The following is a 15961-nucleotide window of genomic DNA, read 5'->3' as shown; positions in this document are numbered from 1 at the left end:
GCGGTTGTTGTATGCCGCCTGTCAGAGGCAGTGCGGTTGATGTTCACCGCCGGTCAGAGGCAGTGCGGTTGTTGTACGCCGCCGGTCAGAGGCAGTGCGGTTGTTGTACGCCGCCTGTCAGAGGCAGTGCGGTTGTTGTACGCCGCCGGTCAGAGGCAGTGCGGTTGTTGTACGCCGCCGGTCAGAGGCAGTGCGGTTGTTGTACGCCGCCGGTCAGAGGCAGTGCGGTTGTTGTACGCCGCCTGTCAGAGGCAGTGCGGTTGTTGTTCACCGCCGGTCAGAGGCAGTGCGGTTGTTGTACGCCGCCGGTCAGAGGCAGTGCGGTTGTTGTATGCCGCCTGTCAGAGGCAGTGCGGTTGATGTTCACCGCCGGTCAGAGGCAGTGCGGTTGTTGTACGCCGCCGGTCAGAGGCAGTGCGGTTGTTGTACGCCGCCTGTCAGAGGCAGTGCGGTTGTTGTACGCCGCCGGTCAGAGGCAGTGCGGTTGTAGTACGCCGCCGGTCAGAGGCAGTGCGGTTGTTGTACGCCGCCGGTCAGAGGCAGTGCGGTTGTTGTACGCCGCCGGTCAGAGGCAGTGCGGTTGTTGTACGCCGCCTGTCAGAGGCAGTGCGGTTGTTGTTCACCGCCGGTCAGAGGCAGTGCGGTTGTTGTACGCCGCCGGTCAGAGGCAGTGCAGTTGTTGTACGCCGCCTGTCAGAGGCAGTGCGGTTGTTGTTCACCGCCGGTCAGAGGCAGTGCGGTTGTTGTACGCCGCCGGTCAGAGGCAGTGCGGTTGTTGTTCACCGCCGGTCAGAGGCAGTGCGGTTGTTGTACGCCGCCGGTCAGAGGCAGTGCGGTTGTTGTACGCCGCCTGTCAGAGGCAGTGCGGTTGTTGTTCACCGCCGGTCAGAGGCAGTGCGGCTCTTGCCTGAGGTAAATGTCGCTCTGGTAACTGGAGTTGTTCTCGTGTCTGCCTACCGCCTGTTTCTAGTCCGGAGAGGAGCGCTCCCCACAAGAATCACCGCCCTGTCCTCATTCTGTGAGGGTCAGAGCTCCCAGCCAGCCACATGATCTGGAGGAAAGCGGAGGAGGGAGGGTCCACTGTGGTTAGAGAGGAGGGGCGGCCACAGACACGTCAGGAGGGCTCCGAGAAAGTGAAAGGAAGCGGCTACACGGGGACAGGAGCAGTGCACTTCCCCTGGACCGGCCGTGCTAAGTGCCCATAGAGCTCCCCATAACGGCGGGGATGTGTCCCTGGTGGTCAGCCTACACTGTGAGTATCCTGGGGTGGGGGGCACACTTACCACTGGCAGCCGTCACTGCCACATAATGGGGAGGACCGACTGCTCCCTGTGCTTATCTACAGCGTACATAGGTAGAGCAAGGTGCACAGGTGTCACCAGCCCTGACACTGGAAAGACTGATGTCTGTGTATGTACTGTGTGTGGTGCCTATGTGACTCCATACATCCACTCTGATGTCTGTACTGTGTGTGGTGCCTATGTGACTCCATACATCCACTCTGATGTCTGTACTGTATGTGGTGCTTATGTGACTCCATACATCCACTCTGACGTCTGTGTGTGTGGTGCCTATGTGACTCCATACATCCACTCTGATGTCTGTGTATGTGGTGCCTATGTGACTCCATACATCCACTCTGATGTCTGTACTGTGTGTGGTGCCTATGTGACTCCATACATCCACTCTGATGTCTGTACTGTATGTGGTGCTTATGTGACTCCATACATCCACTCTGACGTCTGTGTGTGTGGTGCCTATGTGACTCCATACATCCACTCTGATGTCTGTGTATGTGGTGCCTATGTGACTCCATACATCCACTCTGATGTCTGTACTGTGTGTGGTGCCTATGTGACTCCATACATCCACTCTGATGTCTGTACTGTGTGTGGTGCCTATGTGACTCCATACATCCGCTCTGATGTCTGTGTATGTGGTGCCTATGTGACTCCATACATCCACTCTGATGTCTGTACTGTATGTGGTGCTTATGTGACTCCATACATCCGCTCTGATGTCTGTGTATGTGGTGCCTATGTGACTCCATACATCCACTCTGATGTCTGTACTGTGTGTGGTGCCTATGTGACTCCATACATCCACTCTGATGTCTGTACTGTATGTGGTGCTTATGTGACTCCATACATCCACTCTGACGTCTGTGTGTGTGGTGCCTATGTGACTCCATACATCCACTCTGATGTCTGTGTATGTGGTGCCTATGTGACTCCATACATCCACTCTGATGTCTGTACTGTGTGTGGTGCCTATGTGACTCCATACATCCACTCTGATGTCTGTACTGTATGTGGTGCTTATGTGACTCCATACATCCACTCTGACGTCTGTGTGTGTGGTGCCTATGTGACTCCATACATCCACTCTGATGTCTGTGTATGTGGTGCCTATGTGACTACATACATCCACTCTGATGTCTGTACTGTGTGTGGTGCCTATGTGACTCCATACATCCACTCTGATGTCTGTACTGTATGTGGTGCTTATGTGACTCCATACATCCACTCTGATGTCTGTACTGTGTGTGGTGCCTATGTGACTCCATACATCCACTCTGATGTCTGTACTGTATGTGGTGCCTATGTGACTCCATACATCCACTCTGATGTCTGTACTGTATGTGGTGCCTATGTGACTCCATACATCCACTCTGATGTCTGTACTGTATGTGGTGCCTATGTGACTCCATACATCCACTCTGATGTCTGTACTGTATGTGGTGCCTATGTGACTCCATACATCCACTCTGATGTCTGTACTGTATGTGGTGCCTATGTGACTCCATACATCCACTCTGATGTCTGTGTGTGTGTGGTGCCTATGTGACTCCATACATCCACTCTGATGTCTGTGTATGTGGTGCCTATGTGACTCCATACATCCACTCTGATGTCTGTACTGTATGTGGTGCCTATGTGACTCCATACATCCACTCTGATGTCTGTGTATGTGGTGCCTATGTGACTCCATACATCCACTCTGATGTCTGTACTGTATGTGGTGCCTATGTGACTCCATACATCCACTCTGATGTCTGTGTGTGTGTGGTGCCTATGTGACTCCATACATCCGCTCTGATGTCTGTACTGTGTGTGGTGCCTATGTGACTCCATACATCCACTCTGATGTCTGTACTGTATGTGGTGCCTATGTGACTCCATACATCCACTCTGATGTCTGTACTGTGTGTGGTGCCTATGTGACTCCATACATCCACTCTGATGTCTGTGTGTGTGTGGTGCCTATGTGACTCCATACATCCACTCTGATGTCTGTACTGTGTGTGGTGCCTATGTGACTCCATACATCCGCTCTGATGTCTGTACTGTGTGTGGTGCCTATGTGACTCCATACATCCACTCTGATGTCTGTACTGTATGTGGTGCCTATGTGACTCCATACATCCACTCTGATGTCTGTACTGTGTGTGGTGCCTATGTGACTCCATACATCCACTCTGATGTCTGTGTATGTGGTGCCTATGTGACTCCATACATCCACTCTGATGTCTGTGGTGCCTATGTGACTCCATACATCCGCTCTGATGTCTGTGTATGTGGTGCTTATGTGACTCCATACATCCACTCTGACGTCTGTGTGTGTGGTGCCTATGTGACTCCATACATCCACTCTGATGTCTGTGTATGTGGTGCCTATGTGACGCCATACATCCACTCTGATGTCTGTACTGTATGTGGTGCCTATGTGACTCCATACATCCACTCTGATGTCTGTGTATATGGTGCTTATGTGACTCCATACATCCACTCTGATGTCTGTACTGTGTGTGGTGCCTATGTGACTCCATACATCCGCTCTGATGTCTGTGTATGTGGTGCCTATGTGACTCCATACATCCACTCTGATGTCTGTGTATGTGGTGCCTATGTGACTCCATACATCCACTCTGATGTCTGTGTATGTGGTGCTTATGTGACTCCATACATCCACTCTGACGTCTGTGTGTGTGTGTGGTGCCTATGTGACTCCATACATCCACTCTGATGTCTGTACTGTATGTGGTGCCTATGTGACTCCATACATCCACTCTGATGTCTGTACTGTATGTGGTGCCTATGTGACTCCATACATCCACTCTGATGTCTGTGTATGTGGTGCCTATGTGACTCCATACATCCACTCTGATGTCTGTGTGTGTGTGGTGCCTATGTGACTCCATACATCCGCTCTGATGTCTGTACTGTGTGTGGTGCCTATGTGACTCCATACATCCACTCTGATGTCTGTACTGTATGTGGTGCCTATGTGACTCCATACATCCACTCTGATGTCTGTACTGTATGTGGTGCCTATGTGACTCCATACATCCACTCTGATGTCTGTACTGTATGTGGTGCCTATGTGACTCCATACATCCACTCTGATGTCTGTGTGTGTGTGGTGCCTATGTGACTCCATACATCCACTCTGATGTCTGTGTATGTGGTGCCTATGTGACTCCATACATCCACTCTGATGTCTGTACTGTATGTGGTGCCTATGTGACTCCATACATCCACTCTGATGTCTGTGTATGTGGTGCCTATGTGACTCCATACATCCACTCTGATGTCTGTACTGTATGTGGTGCCTATGTGACTCCATACATCCACTCTGATGTCTGTGTGTGTGTGGTGCCTATGTGACTCCATACATCCGCTCTGATGTCTGTACTGTGTGTGGTGCCTATGTGACTCCATACATCCACTCTGATGTCTGTACTGTATGTGGTGCCTATGTGACTCCATACATCCACTCTGATGTCTGTACTGTGTGTGGTGCCTATGTGACTCCATACATCCACTCTGATGTCTGTGTATGTGGTGCCTATGTGACTCCATACATCCACTCTGATGTCTGTACTGTATGTGGTGCCTATGTGACTCCATACATCCACTCTGATGTCTGTACTGTATGTGGTGCCTATGTGACTCCATACATCCACTCTGATGTCTGTGTATATGGTGCTTATGTGACTCCATACATCCACTCTGATGTCTGTACTGTGTGTGGTGCCTATGTGACTCCATACATCCGCTCTGATGTCTGTGTATGTGGTGCCTATGTGACTCCATACATCCACTCTGATGTCTGTGTATGTGGTGCCTATGTGACTCCATACATCCACTCTGATGTCTGTGTATGTGGTGCTTATGTGACTCCATACATCCACTCTGACGTCTGTGTGTGTGGTGCCTATGTGACTCCATACATCCACTCTGATGTCTGTACTGTATGTGGTGCCTATGTGACTCCATACATCCGCTCTGATGTCTGTGTATGTGGTGCCTATGTGACTCCATACATCCGCTCTGATGTCTGTGTATGTGGTGCCTATGTGACTCCATACATCCACTCTGATGTCTGTACTGTGTGTGGTGCCTATGTGACTCCATACATCCACTCTGATGTCTGTACTGTGTGTGGTGCCTATGTGACTCCATACATCCACTCTGATGTCTGTACTGTGTGTGGTGCCTATGTGACTCCATACATCCACTCTGATGTCTGTGTATGTGGTGCCTATGTGACTCCATACATCCGCTCTGATGTCTGTGTATGTGGTGCCTATATCACTCACTGTATGTACCCCAAATTAGGCAGATTATCCCACACAAAAAATAATCCCCCACACAGCTCCGTCGAGAAAATAAAAACTGTGAAAATGCAATATGTAGCCTTTAAACCAGGTATGCTCAACCTGCGGCCCTCCAGCTGTTGTAGAACTACAACTCCCACAATGCCCTGCTGTAGGCTGTTCAGGCATGCTGGGAGTTGTAGTTTTACAATAGCTGGAGGGCCGCAGGTTGAGCATGCCTGCTTTAAACCATCAAAATCTGCGCTGTAAAGCCAAAAGTGGTCTGTTCCTGCTGAACCCTGCTGCGTACCCAAACAGCAGTTTACATACACATTTAAGGCATTTCCGTGCCCAATAGAACCCGCCTAACAATTTTTAAAGGGTGTGATGTGTTTTAGATGGCACTAGCTGAGCACAGCATATTGGGCATTTAAATTGAAATTTTCTTTTTGCACAGCGTCCTGATCATTAATTTCCGCACAACACCTGTGATGTCAAAATGCTCAGTCTACCCTTAATGAATAACTTTAGGGGTGTAGTTTCCAAAAAGGGGTCATTCCCACTGTATAGGTCTGCATATATGATGTAGTAGTCAAAAACCATTCCCGCTAAATCCATGCTCCAAAACTCAAGTAGCGCTCCTTCCCTTCTGAGCGCTACGTGGGCACAACATATTGGTCACTGAAATGCCATATATGTGGAAAAATTGCAATATTAACTTTGCACCATCTGCTGTGAAATAATTTTTGTAAACCCCTGTAGGGTCAAAATGCTTAGGGCTGTGGTTGTTAAATCAACATTTTACTGTTATTATTCTATGAATCACCTATGGGGTCAAGGCACTAATTAAACCATTCAATAAATTCCTTGAGGGGTTTATTTTCCAAAATGAGTCAACTTTTTGAGGATTTTCTCTCTAGGGGTACCTCAGGGTCTTTTCAGACGTGGCATAACGCCAGAACACCATTCTCCTTCCTCTCTGAGCCTTGCCTTATGTCCATACAGCAGTTTATGAACGTATATGGGGTGTTGCTTTGTTTAGTCAAAAATTGGTAAAAAATAGAGATGAGCGAATCGAAGTTGACGAAGTGGAATTTGATCAGAATTTCAGGAAAAATTTGATTCGCTCCGAATTAGCTCACGCTTTGTGGTAAAGAATCAAATTTTTACCTAAAAAAGCTGGTGCATATGTTAGGACATATAACAAAGAACACTGGGAACGAGGGATCACCCACAATGCCATGCATGCAGCCAATCAGCACCCAGCCAGCCCTGTGATGTCACAGACCTTTAAATAGCCTCAGCCATCTTGGATTCAGCCATTTTCTAGTGTACTTAGTTCAGAGAGAGACATCAGCAGGCACTAGGAACAGTGCTCGGAAAGACTTGAAAACTTTTATTTTGCTGAATAGAAGTTCAGGGAAAGAGCATTAAAAGTGTAGGGAAAGGATAGGGAGGAATCATTACACAGTATTGAATCAGAACAGGGTTCAATAGGGGAGGTTACAGCCTGGGTAATGGGAACAATCCTATTACACCTTGCTGCACTGACTGGGGATCCAAATTGCAATTATACTGCTGCTTTCAGGTTTGCAAAAGATGATACCTCTAATTCCAGCAAACCATTCTTTTTATTGGGTTGCAAGTGCTGTGTGATACAGATATTAACAGGGTGTATTACTAGGAAATATTTCCATGTCTTGTTAGCCCTTATGCTGTGCAGTTATATGTTCTAATCTAAAGCCTTTTTCTGGCGTTTATTAGTGGCAAAAAAAAGGGCTTATCAGTAGAGTTGAGCGGACACCTGGATGTTCGGGTTCGACGGGTTCGGCCGAACTTCACAAAAAAGTTTGTGTTTAGGACCCGAACACGAACAAATTTTTTAGCACTAAAATGGCTGTAAAAATGTCGTGGAAAGGGCTGCAAATGCCAGCAATATGTGGTTAAGAGCATGGCAAGGGCTCTGCAAACAAATGTGGATAGGGAAATGACTTTAAATAACACAAAATACGTAAAAATAAAAAAATAATAATCTTGATCTAGGAGGACGAGGTCCATATGAAGTAGGAGGTTGAGTAGGCGGTGGATGTGGCGGTGTAGGTGAAAGCGGCGGTGGAGGAGGTGGTAGCCTACGCTGCTTTTTGGTTTTAAGTTTTTGTTTTTTTTTTTACCGTAATTAGGGTACACCCCAAAACATTGGGAAATATAACCTGTTATAACCCCCTCCAGTCGTGCTAAATACACTTTTAGACAGTACACTGGCTGCAGGGCAGGCCAGCACCTCCAAGGCGTGAAGGGAAAGCTAAGGCCACTTTGGAATGTGCTGACTGACCCCCTTTTTCTTAGCAGTTTGTATTGGAGGTGTGGCTGACACCTCAGTCGTGCACTCCTGACCAGCTTGTCTGCCCCATAGGCTGATTTTAATTAGTGTGAGTATATAGTCAGGCCTGCTCCCCCTCACTCACTGGAAGCCATTTGGCACCAGGAGTGAGATAGTTTGTGGACTCTCATTGCAGTCTTTGGTGGCCATTTGGCTCCAGGAGTGGTGTGGAGTGGGCCCGGCATGCATGTTGGTACCTGCATTCCTTGGATATAATGGAGGCCATTTTGGCACCAAAAATGACAGAAATTAAAGCAGGCCCAGTATGCATGTGGAACCTACACTCGCTGAATCGTATGGTAGCTGTCATGGCATATAACAGGTAGAATTTCGTTTTTGGAACCCGTCTTACAGAGATCGCAGACGGGCTCAAATAATTTTGTTAGAAGTACAGCACTTGCAATTATTATGCAGTTTTGTACTTTATTTGGTTTGCAGAAAGCTGTTGCATTGCATGTTTTGTTTTACAAGGCCAATTTGGAGACCCAGAAGTTGCAGGGGGCAGACCAATCATTCAGTACGTGTAGGCGTGTGCACACTTACTGCCCCACCATGTCGCTAGTCCGCGTGATGTTCACGATCCAATTTGATATCCGCCCTATCAACTTTCGATGTTCTTTTCTGCGCCTACCATGGTGATCATGGTGTAACGGTCATGTACACACAGACACACACACAGGGGGGAGGATAGTGACCACTGCGCTCCACCCTCACCCCTGGCCCTGCCTATTTGCCTCACGAGTCCTGATGACAGGGGACAACTGGACGGCAGTCCCTAACTTAGCAAAGAAAGGTCAGGAGAAGCCGGGGTCATGAATACCAGGAGATTCGAGAAGTACCAAAGGAGTCCGCAAAGAATAGTCAGGTGTAAGCCGAGGTCAATATACCAGGAAGGATGCGCAGTACAGGAGGAGCAGGCAAAGGATCGTCAGGGAACAGGATCAGGTAAGTATACAGATATCCAATAACTGCCAGGAACCAAAATTAACAGGCAACCTGTGGCCAGCAGGCTGCCTGTATTTCAGGATGGTACGTTGTCCTTGTAACGGGAATCCAGCAGCGTGGCCACCCAGTAATCAGCACAAGTTAGAATGTGGGCAACTCGGAGGTCGTTGCAGAGACACTGCAGCATGTTATCGCTCATGTGTGCCAGGCTGCCCAGAGACAACGAAAAGCTGTCCTCTGTGGGAGGTGTATCATCTGTGTCCTCTGTATCCCCCCCATCCACGCACCAGTGATGGCCATGAGCTGGTCTGGGTGCCACCCAGCTGTGAACATAGTTTCTCCTCCTCCACCTCGTCATCCTCCAGAACTGTGCCCTGGCTGGACAATTGTGTACCTGGCGTTTGTGGGGCAGGAACCCACCCTCGGAGCCACTTGGGAATGATTGTCCTGAAACCCTATGAAATGATCCCTCTTCCTGTGCCACATCCTCTTCCATCATCACCAGCAGCGTTTTTTCGAGGAGGCATAGAAGTGGGATAGTAACGCTGAGAACATCGTTATCGGCACTGAGCATGTTGGTGGAGTACTTGAAACAGCTCAACAAGGAACACAGGTCTCGCATGGAGGCCCAGTCATTGGTGGTAAAGTGGTGCTGTTCCGCAGAGCGGCTCACCTGTGTGTACTACAGCTGAAACTCCACTATCGTGCTCGCACAGTTTGGACAGCATGAGTTCCACCTTGTGGGCATGTCGCATATGAGGCGGTGAGCGGGAAGGCTGAAGTTATGCTGCAGCGCTGACAGGCGAGCAGCAGCAGGATGAGAACGCCGAAAACGCGCACAGACGGCCCGCACTTTCTGCAGCAGCTCTGACATATCGGGGTAAGTTTTAAGGAATCTCTGCACCACCAAATTCAGCACATGCACCAGGCAAGGGATGTGCCACAAACCGGCTAGTCCCAGAGCTGCTACGAGATTTCTTCCATTATCGCACACCACCAGGCCAGGCTTGAGGCTCACTGGCACCAACCACTCATTGGTCTGTTCTTCAAGGCCCGTCCACAGCTCCTGCACGGTGTGAGGTTTGTCCCCCAAACATAATTTTTAAAACTGCTTGCTGTCGTTTACCCCGGCTGTGCTGAAGTTGGTGGTGAAGCTGTTACGCTGACCGGATGAGGAGCCAGTAGGGGATGAGGAAGCGGAGTAGGACGAGGAAGCAACAGGATGCAAACTGAAGCGCCCTGCAATCCTCGGTGGTGGAAGGACCATGTGCCAAACTGCTATCCGCCTCAGGCCCAGCCGCCACTGCATTTACCCAGTGTGCTGTTAGGGAGATATAACGTCCCTGACAGTGGTTACTGGTCTACATATCCGTAGTGAGGTGCACCTTGCCACAGATGGTATTGCGCAATGCACTCCTGATTTTGTCCCCCACTTGGTTGTGCATGGAAGGGATGGCACGCCTTGAAAAGTAGTGGCGGCTGGGCATGACGTACTGTCGGACAACCACCGCCATAAGGCTTTTAAAGCTCTCCGTCTCCACTAGATAAAATGACAGTATTTCAAAGGCCAGTGATTTTGAAATGCTGGCTTTCAGGGCCAGGGATCGTGATCGTGGGTGGGTAGGGGGGTACTTCCTCTTCCACTCCAGTGTTTGGGAGAGGGAGAGCTGTCCGGGCATGATGGGAGTTGTAGTTTAGCAGCAGCTAGAGAGCCTCAGGTTGGCCATCCCTGGTCTAGGGGATGGCCGCTCGGCTTTTGCACCCTGCTCCCTCTTCTGCACCCTGCTCCCTCTTCTGCTGTGCTGGTGGCTCCGTGAGACCACCGCCTCTTTCTCCGAACTACACAGGTCACTCGCATGACCTTGATTCCATGTGGGGTCGAGGACCTCATCGTCCTCCACATCATCTTCCACCCAGTCTTCACCCCTGACCTCCTTGTCTGTCAGTCTGCACACTTTCGAAAGCCACAGCAGTTGGCACCTGTGTTTTGTCTTCATCCGAGATGTGCTGTGATGGTACTCCTATGTACTCATCTTGAAACATAAGTGGTTGGGCATCGGTGCACTCAATCTCTTCCACTTCTGGGGCAGGGCTAGGTGGATGGCCCTGGGAAACCCTGCTAACAGAGTCATCAAAAAGCAGAAGAGACTGCTGCATGACTTGGGGCTCAGACTGCTTGGCTGATTTGCAAGGGGATGAGGTGAAAGACTTATGGACATCGGCTGCAGGTGCTAACTCTGATCGTTCAGCAGGAGACTGGGTGGGAGACAATGTGAAGGAACTGGAGGCACTGTCAGCAACCCAATCTACTATCGCCTGTACTTGTTCAGGCCTCACCATTCGTAGAGCTGCATTAGGCCCGACCAAATACCGCTGAAGGTTCTGCACCTACTTGCACCTGAGGAAGGTGTTTCACTTGTGCATGTAGCTGGCACAGATCGACCACGTCCTCTCCCTGCAACAGGAGCTCCGCCAGCAGCTCCACGACTGGGGCCACACCCCTTATTTGACGCTCTCCTCATATTTCTCAAATTTAGGATCTTGCCCAAAATGGGTGTTTATTTAATACCAGAATAGCACAGCAGTATGTAAAGGGTGTATCTCATAATGACACATGCAGCAAAGGCTGCAAAATTAAGATTTTTGCCTAAATGGGTATTTTTTTAATACCAGAATGACAGCAGTATATAATGCTTGAATTTCACACGTACAGATGCAGACAAGGCAGCATATTAAGTATTTTGCCATAAATGGGTGTTTTTGAAAACCCAGAAAATGATAGCTGTATTTCTAGCTTAAATTGCACACTGACTAATCCGGCAGAGGCCCCAGATGGAGAGTATTGCCAAAAACTGGTGTTTTTTCAAAGCCAGAAAATTATTGAAGTATTTCAAGCTTGTTTTTAACAATCGCAGATGCAGCAAACTCTTCAATATTAAGTATTTTGCCCCCTGTTTTTTTTTGTTTTTTTTTACTAACAGAATATGACAGCAGTATATAGCGCTTGAATTTCACACGTACAAATGCAGCAAGGGCTTTAAAATTTAGTATTTTTTTTTTTAAAAACCCCTAAAATTAAACTGTATTAGTAACATAGTACATAAGGCCGAAAATAGACATTTGTCCATCCAGTTCGGCCTGTTATCCTGCAATTTGATCCAGAGGAAGGCAAAAAAAAAAAGTGAGGTAGAAGCCAATTTTCCCCACTTTAGGGGAATGGAAATTCCTTCCCTACTCCAATCAGGCAATCAGACTAACTCCCTGGATCAACGACCCCTCTCTAGTAGCTATAGCTTGTAATATTATTACGCTCCAGAAATACATCCAGGCCCCTCTTGAATTCCTTTATTGTACTCGCCATTACCACCTCCTTAGGCAGAGAGTTCCATAGTCTCACTGCTCTTACCGTAAAGAATCCTTTTCTATGTTTGTGTACAAACCTTCTTTCCTCCAGACGCAGAGGATGTCCCCTCGTCACAGTCACAGTCCTGGGGACAAATAGATGATGTGATAGAACTCTGTACTGACCCCTGATATACACTACGTGCAGAATTATTAGGCAAATTAGTATTTTGACCACATCATCCTCTTTATGCATAGAATAAATTGGTGGTTGGCTCACACTTAGATAATTACGGGCGATAATTACGAGCTTACCACTGAGGAAGGGGTGTAGAACGCCCCGAAACGCGTCTGGTGACTGGAAGAAGCGCCCACCCAATCTACTGGATTCTGATAAAATACATTGCATGGCCATGCGATAAGGAATCCTATTAATACTCCACTAAGACATAGGAGCTGAATACAGGTCCCAACAATTGCCTACCATCCATACCAGCCAAATCCTGTGTTCCCGCGATACTGTGACGTCAGCGGCTCGAGATCTGTGACGTGAGACGCCGAAGCGGCCGGCACACTTGCTGCTCGTGGCAGGACGGCTCAGCGGAGAACAGTCTGGTAAAACTTTGGATTAAGGTAGGAACCTGAATTGGGCATATAATACCTATAGCCCCTTGCGGACACACTGTACCAGTTGTGGAGAGACTGCCTGATTGAGAGACATCTTTATGCACGTGGACACTTTAATCCGGAGCCACACGAATTTGTATTGGGACATTATATTTGCGGTCTGCGGTTTTATTGCCACCATATAATCCCAGTTGGTGGCAAGTGTGAATTGATTACTATACAAGGCTTGCGCAACTATCACCCGCCAGTGTGATTTTATGTTGGTACCACCTATTATTTTATGTGATTTTATTGTATCTGAGTGGTGTTATGAATTATTAAATAAGAATTAAATAATATTTATTCCCCATGGTCCAGATAGTGTGAGTGCTCACTCCTTTCTCTCTTTATGCATGTTGTCTTACTCCAAGCTGTATAGGCTCGAAAGCCTACTACCAATTAAGCATATTAGGTGATGTGCATCTCTGTAATGAGAAGGGGTGTGGTCTAATGACATCAACACCCTATATCAGGTGTGCACAATTATTAGGCAACTTCCTTTCCTTTGGCAAAATGGGTCAAAAGAAGGACTTGACAGGCTCAGAAAAGTCAAAAATAGTGAGATATCTTGCAGAGGGATGCAGCACTCTTAAAATTGCAAAGCTTCTGAAGCGTGATCATTGAACAATCAAGCGTTTCATTCAAAATAGTCAACAGGGTCGCAAGAAGCGTGTGGAAAAACCAAGGCGCAAAATAACTGCCCATGAACTGAGAAAAGTCAAGCGTGCAGCTGCCAAGATTCCACTTGCCACCAGTTTGGCCATATTTCAGAGCTGCAACATCACTGGAGTGCCCAAAAGCACAAGGAGTGCAATACTCAGAGACATGGCCAAGGTAAGAAAGGCTGAAAGACGACCACCACTGAACAAGACACACAAGCTGAAACGTCAAGACTGGGCCAAGAAATATCTCAAGACTGATTTTTCTAAGGTTTTATGGACTGATGAAATGAGAGTGAGTCTTGATGGGCCAGATGGCTGGATTGGTAAAGGGCAGAGAGCTCCGGTCCGACTCAGACGCCAGCAAGGTGGAGGTGGAGTACTGGTTTGGGCTGGTATCATCAAAGATGAGCTTGTGGGGCCTTTTTGGGTTGAGGATGGAGTCAAGCTCAACTCCCAGTCATACTGCCAGTTTCTGGAAGACACCTTCTTCAAGCAGTGGTACAGGAAGAAGTCTGCAAGGTAAGAAAAACATGATTTTCATGCAGGACAATGCTCCATAACACGCGTCCAAGTACTCCACAACGTGGCTGGCAAGAAAGGGTATAAAAGAAGAAAATCTAATGACATGGCCTCCTTGTTCACCTGATCTGAACCCCATTGAGAACCTGTGGTCCATCATCAAATGTGAGATTTACAAGGAGGGAAAACAGTACACCTCTCTGAACAGTGTCTGGGAGGCTGTGGTTGCTGCTGAACGCAATGTTGATGGTGAACAGATCAAAACACTGACAGAATCCATGGATGGCAGGCTTTTGAGTGTCCTTGCAAAGAAAGTTGGCTATATTGGTCACTGATTTGTTTTTGTTTTGTTTTTGAATGTCAGAAATGTATATTTGTGAATGTTGAGATGTTATATTGGTTTCACTGGTAAAAATAAATAATTGAAATGGGTATATATTAGTTTTTTGTTAAGTTGCCTAATAATTATGTACAGTAATAGTCACCTGCACACACAGATATCCCCCTAAAATAGCTAAAACTAAAAACAAACTAAAAACTACTTCCAAAAATATTCAGCTTTGATATTAATGAGTTTTTTGGGTTCATTGAGAACATGGTTGTTGTTCAATAATAAAATTAATCCTCAAAAATACAACTTGCCTAATAATTCTGCACTCCCTGTATTTATTCATAGCTATTAGATCTCCCCTCAGTTGTCTTTTTTTCTAAAGTGAATAACCCTAATCTTGATAATCTTTCAGGGTGCCGTAGTGTCCCCCCCCCCCCCCCCCCCATTCCTGTTATTACTTTAGTTGCAATGTAATAAATACATTGAAGAGAATTGGGCCCAATACTGACCCCTGAGGTACCCCACTAGTGACAGTGACCCAATCTGAGTGTGTACCATTAATAACCACCCTCTGTTTTTTGTCACTGAGTCAGTTACTTACCCACATACAGACATTTTCCCCCAGTCCAAGCATTCTCATTTTATATACTAACCTTTTATGTGGTACAGTGTCAAATGCTTTGGAGAAGTCCAGATATACGACATCCATTGATTCGCCACTGTCAAGTCTAGAACTTACCTCCTCATAGAAACTGATTACATTAGTTTCACATGACTGATCCCTCATGAAGCCATATTTGCTTATTTTAATTGAGGTTCTCCAAGATAGCATCTCTTAGAAAACCTTCAAACAGTTTACCCACAACAGATGTTAAACTTACCGGCCTATAGTTTCCGGGCTCTGTTTTTGGACCCTTTTTGAATATTGGCACCACATTTGCTATGTGCCAATCCTGTGGAACCCTCCCTGTCAGTATAGAGTCCTTAAAGGGTTTCTGTCACCTGAAAAATGGGTAGGAGGGCCGGAGGTAGGAGACTTACGCTGACTTGCCTTGTCAATCTAGTGTAGCAGGGTGTGGCTAGAGGTGGGAGAACGGAGCCTCTAGGAGCAGGGGCAAGGCCCCCCCCCCCGCTCCTAGAGGCTAATTAGCATATTTTAAAAGTTTGTTTTTCTCAAAAACGGTGGCAGGCAGTGAGATAGCACTAATATAGTTATGTTCAGCTGACATTAGCACATCGCTAATGTCAGCCAGCTTAATACCCATTTTTCAGGTGACAGAAACCCTTTAAATATCAGAAATAAGGGTCTGGCTATGACATTACTTAATTCTCTTAGGATACAGGAGTGTATGCCATCTGCTCCCGGGGATTTATCTATTTTAATCTGTTTAAGACGCTGCTGTACTACTTCCTGGGTCAGACAGGACACTTTTAATGGGGACTTTACTTTGCATTTCGTCTGAAAGTTTATTTTCCTTAGTAAATACAGTGGAGAAAAAAATATTTAATAGCTTTGC

At 47.3% G+C, this 15961-nt stretch overlaps 1 protein-coding gene across 1 annotated transcript in view; it reads left to right on the top strand.

Moving 5' to 3' along the window:
• Window positions 1-1081: 1081 nt before the first annotated feature.
• Window positions 1082-15961, top strand: part of LOC122938069 (polypeptide N-acetylgalactosaminyltransferase 4-like) — an 83821-nt gene continuing 68941 nt past the window's right edge. Inside the window, exon 1 of the mRNA XM_044293351.1 lies at window positions 1082-1252. The gene's annotated coding sequence lies outside the window, so the exon portion shown is untranslated. The remainder of the gene's footprint in view (window positions 1253-15961) is intronic.

Source organism: Bufo gargarizans, chromosome 5 (assembly GCF_014858855.1).
Source record: "Bufo gargarizans isolate SCDJY-AF-19 chromosome 5, ASM1485885v1, whole genome shotgun sequence".
Lineage (NCBI taxonomy): Eukaryota > Metazoa > Chordata > Amphibia > Anura > Bufonidae > Bufo > Bufo gargarizans.
Note: the sequence above shows the minus strand (reverse complement) of the source record. Positions and strands in the feature narration are given on the sequence as shown.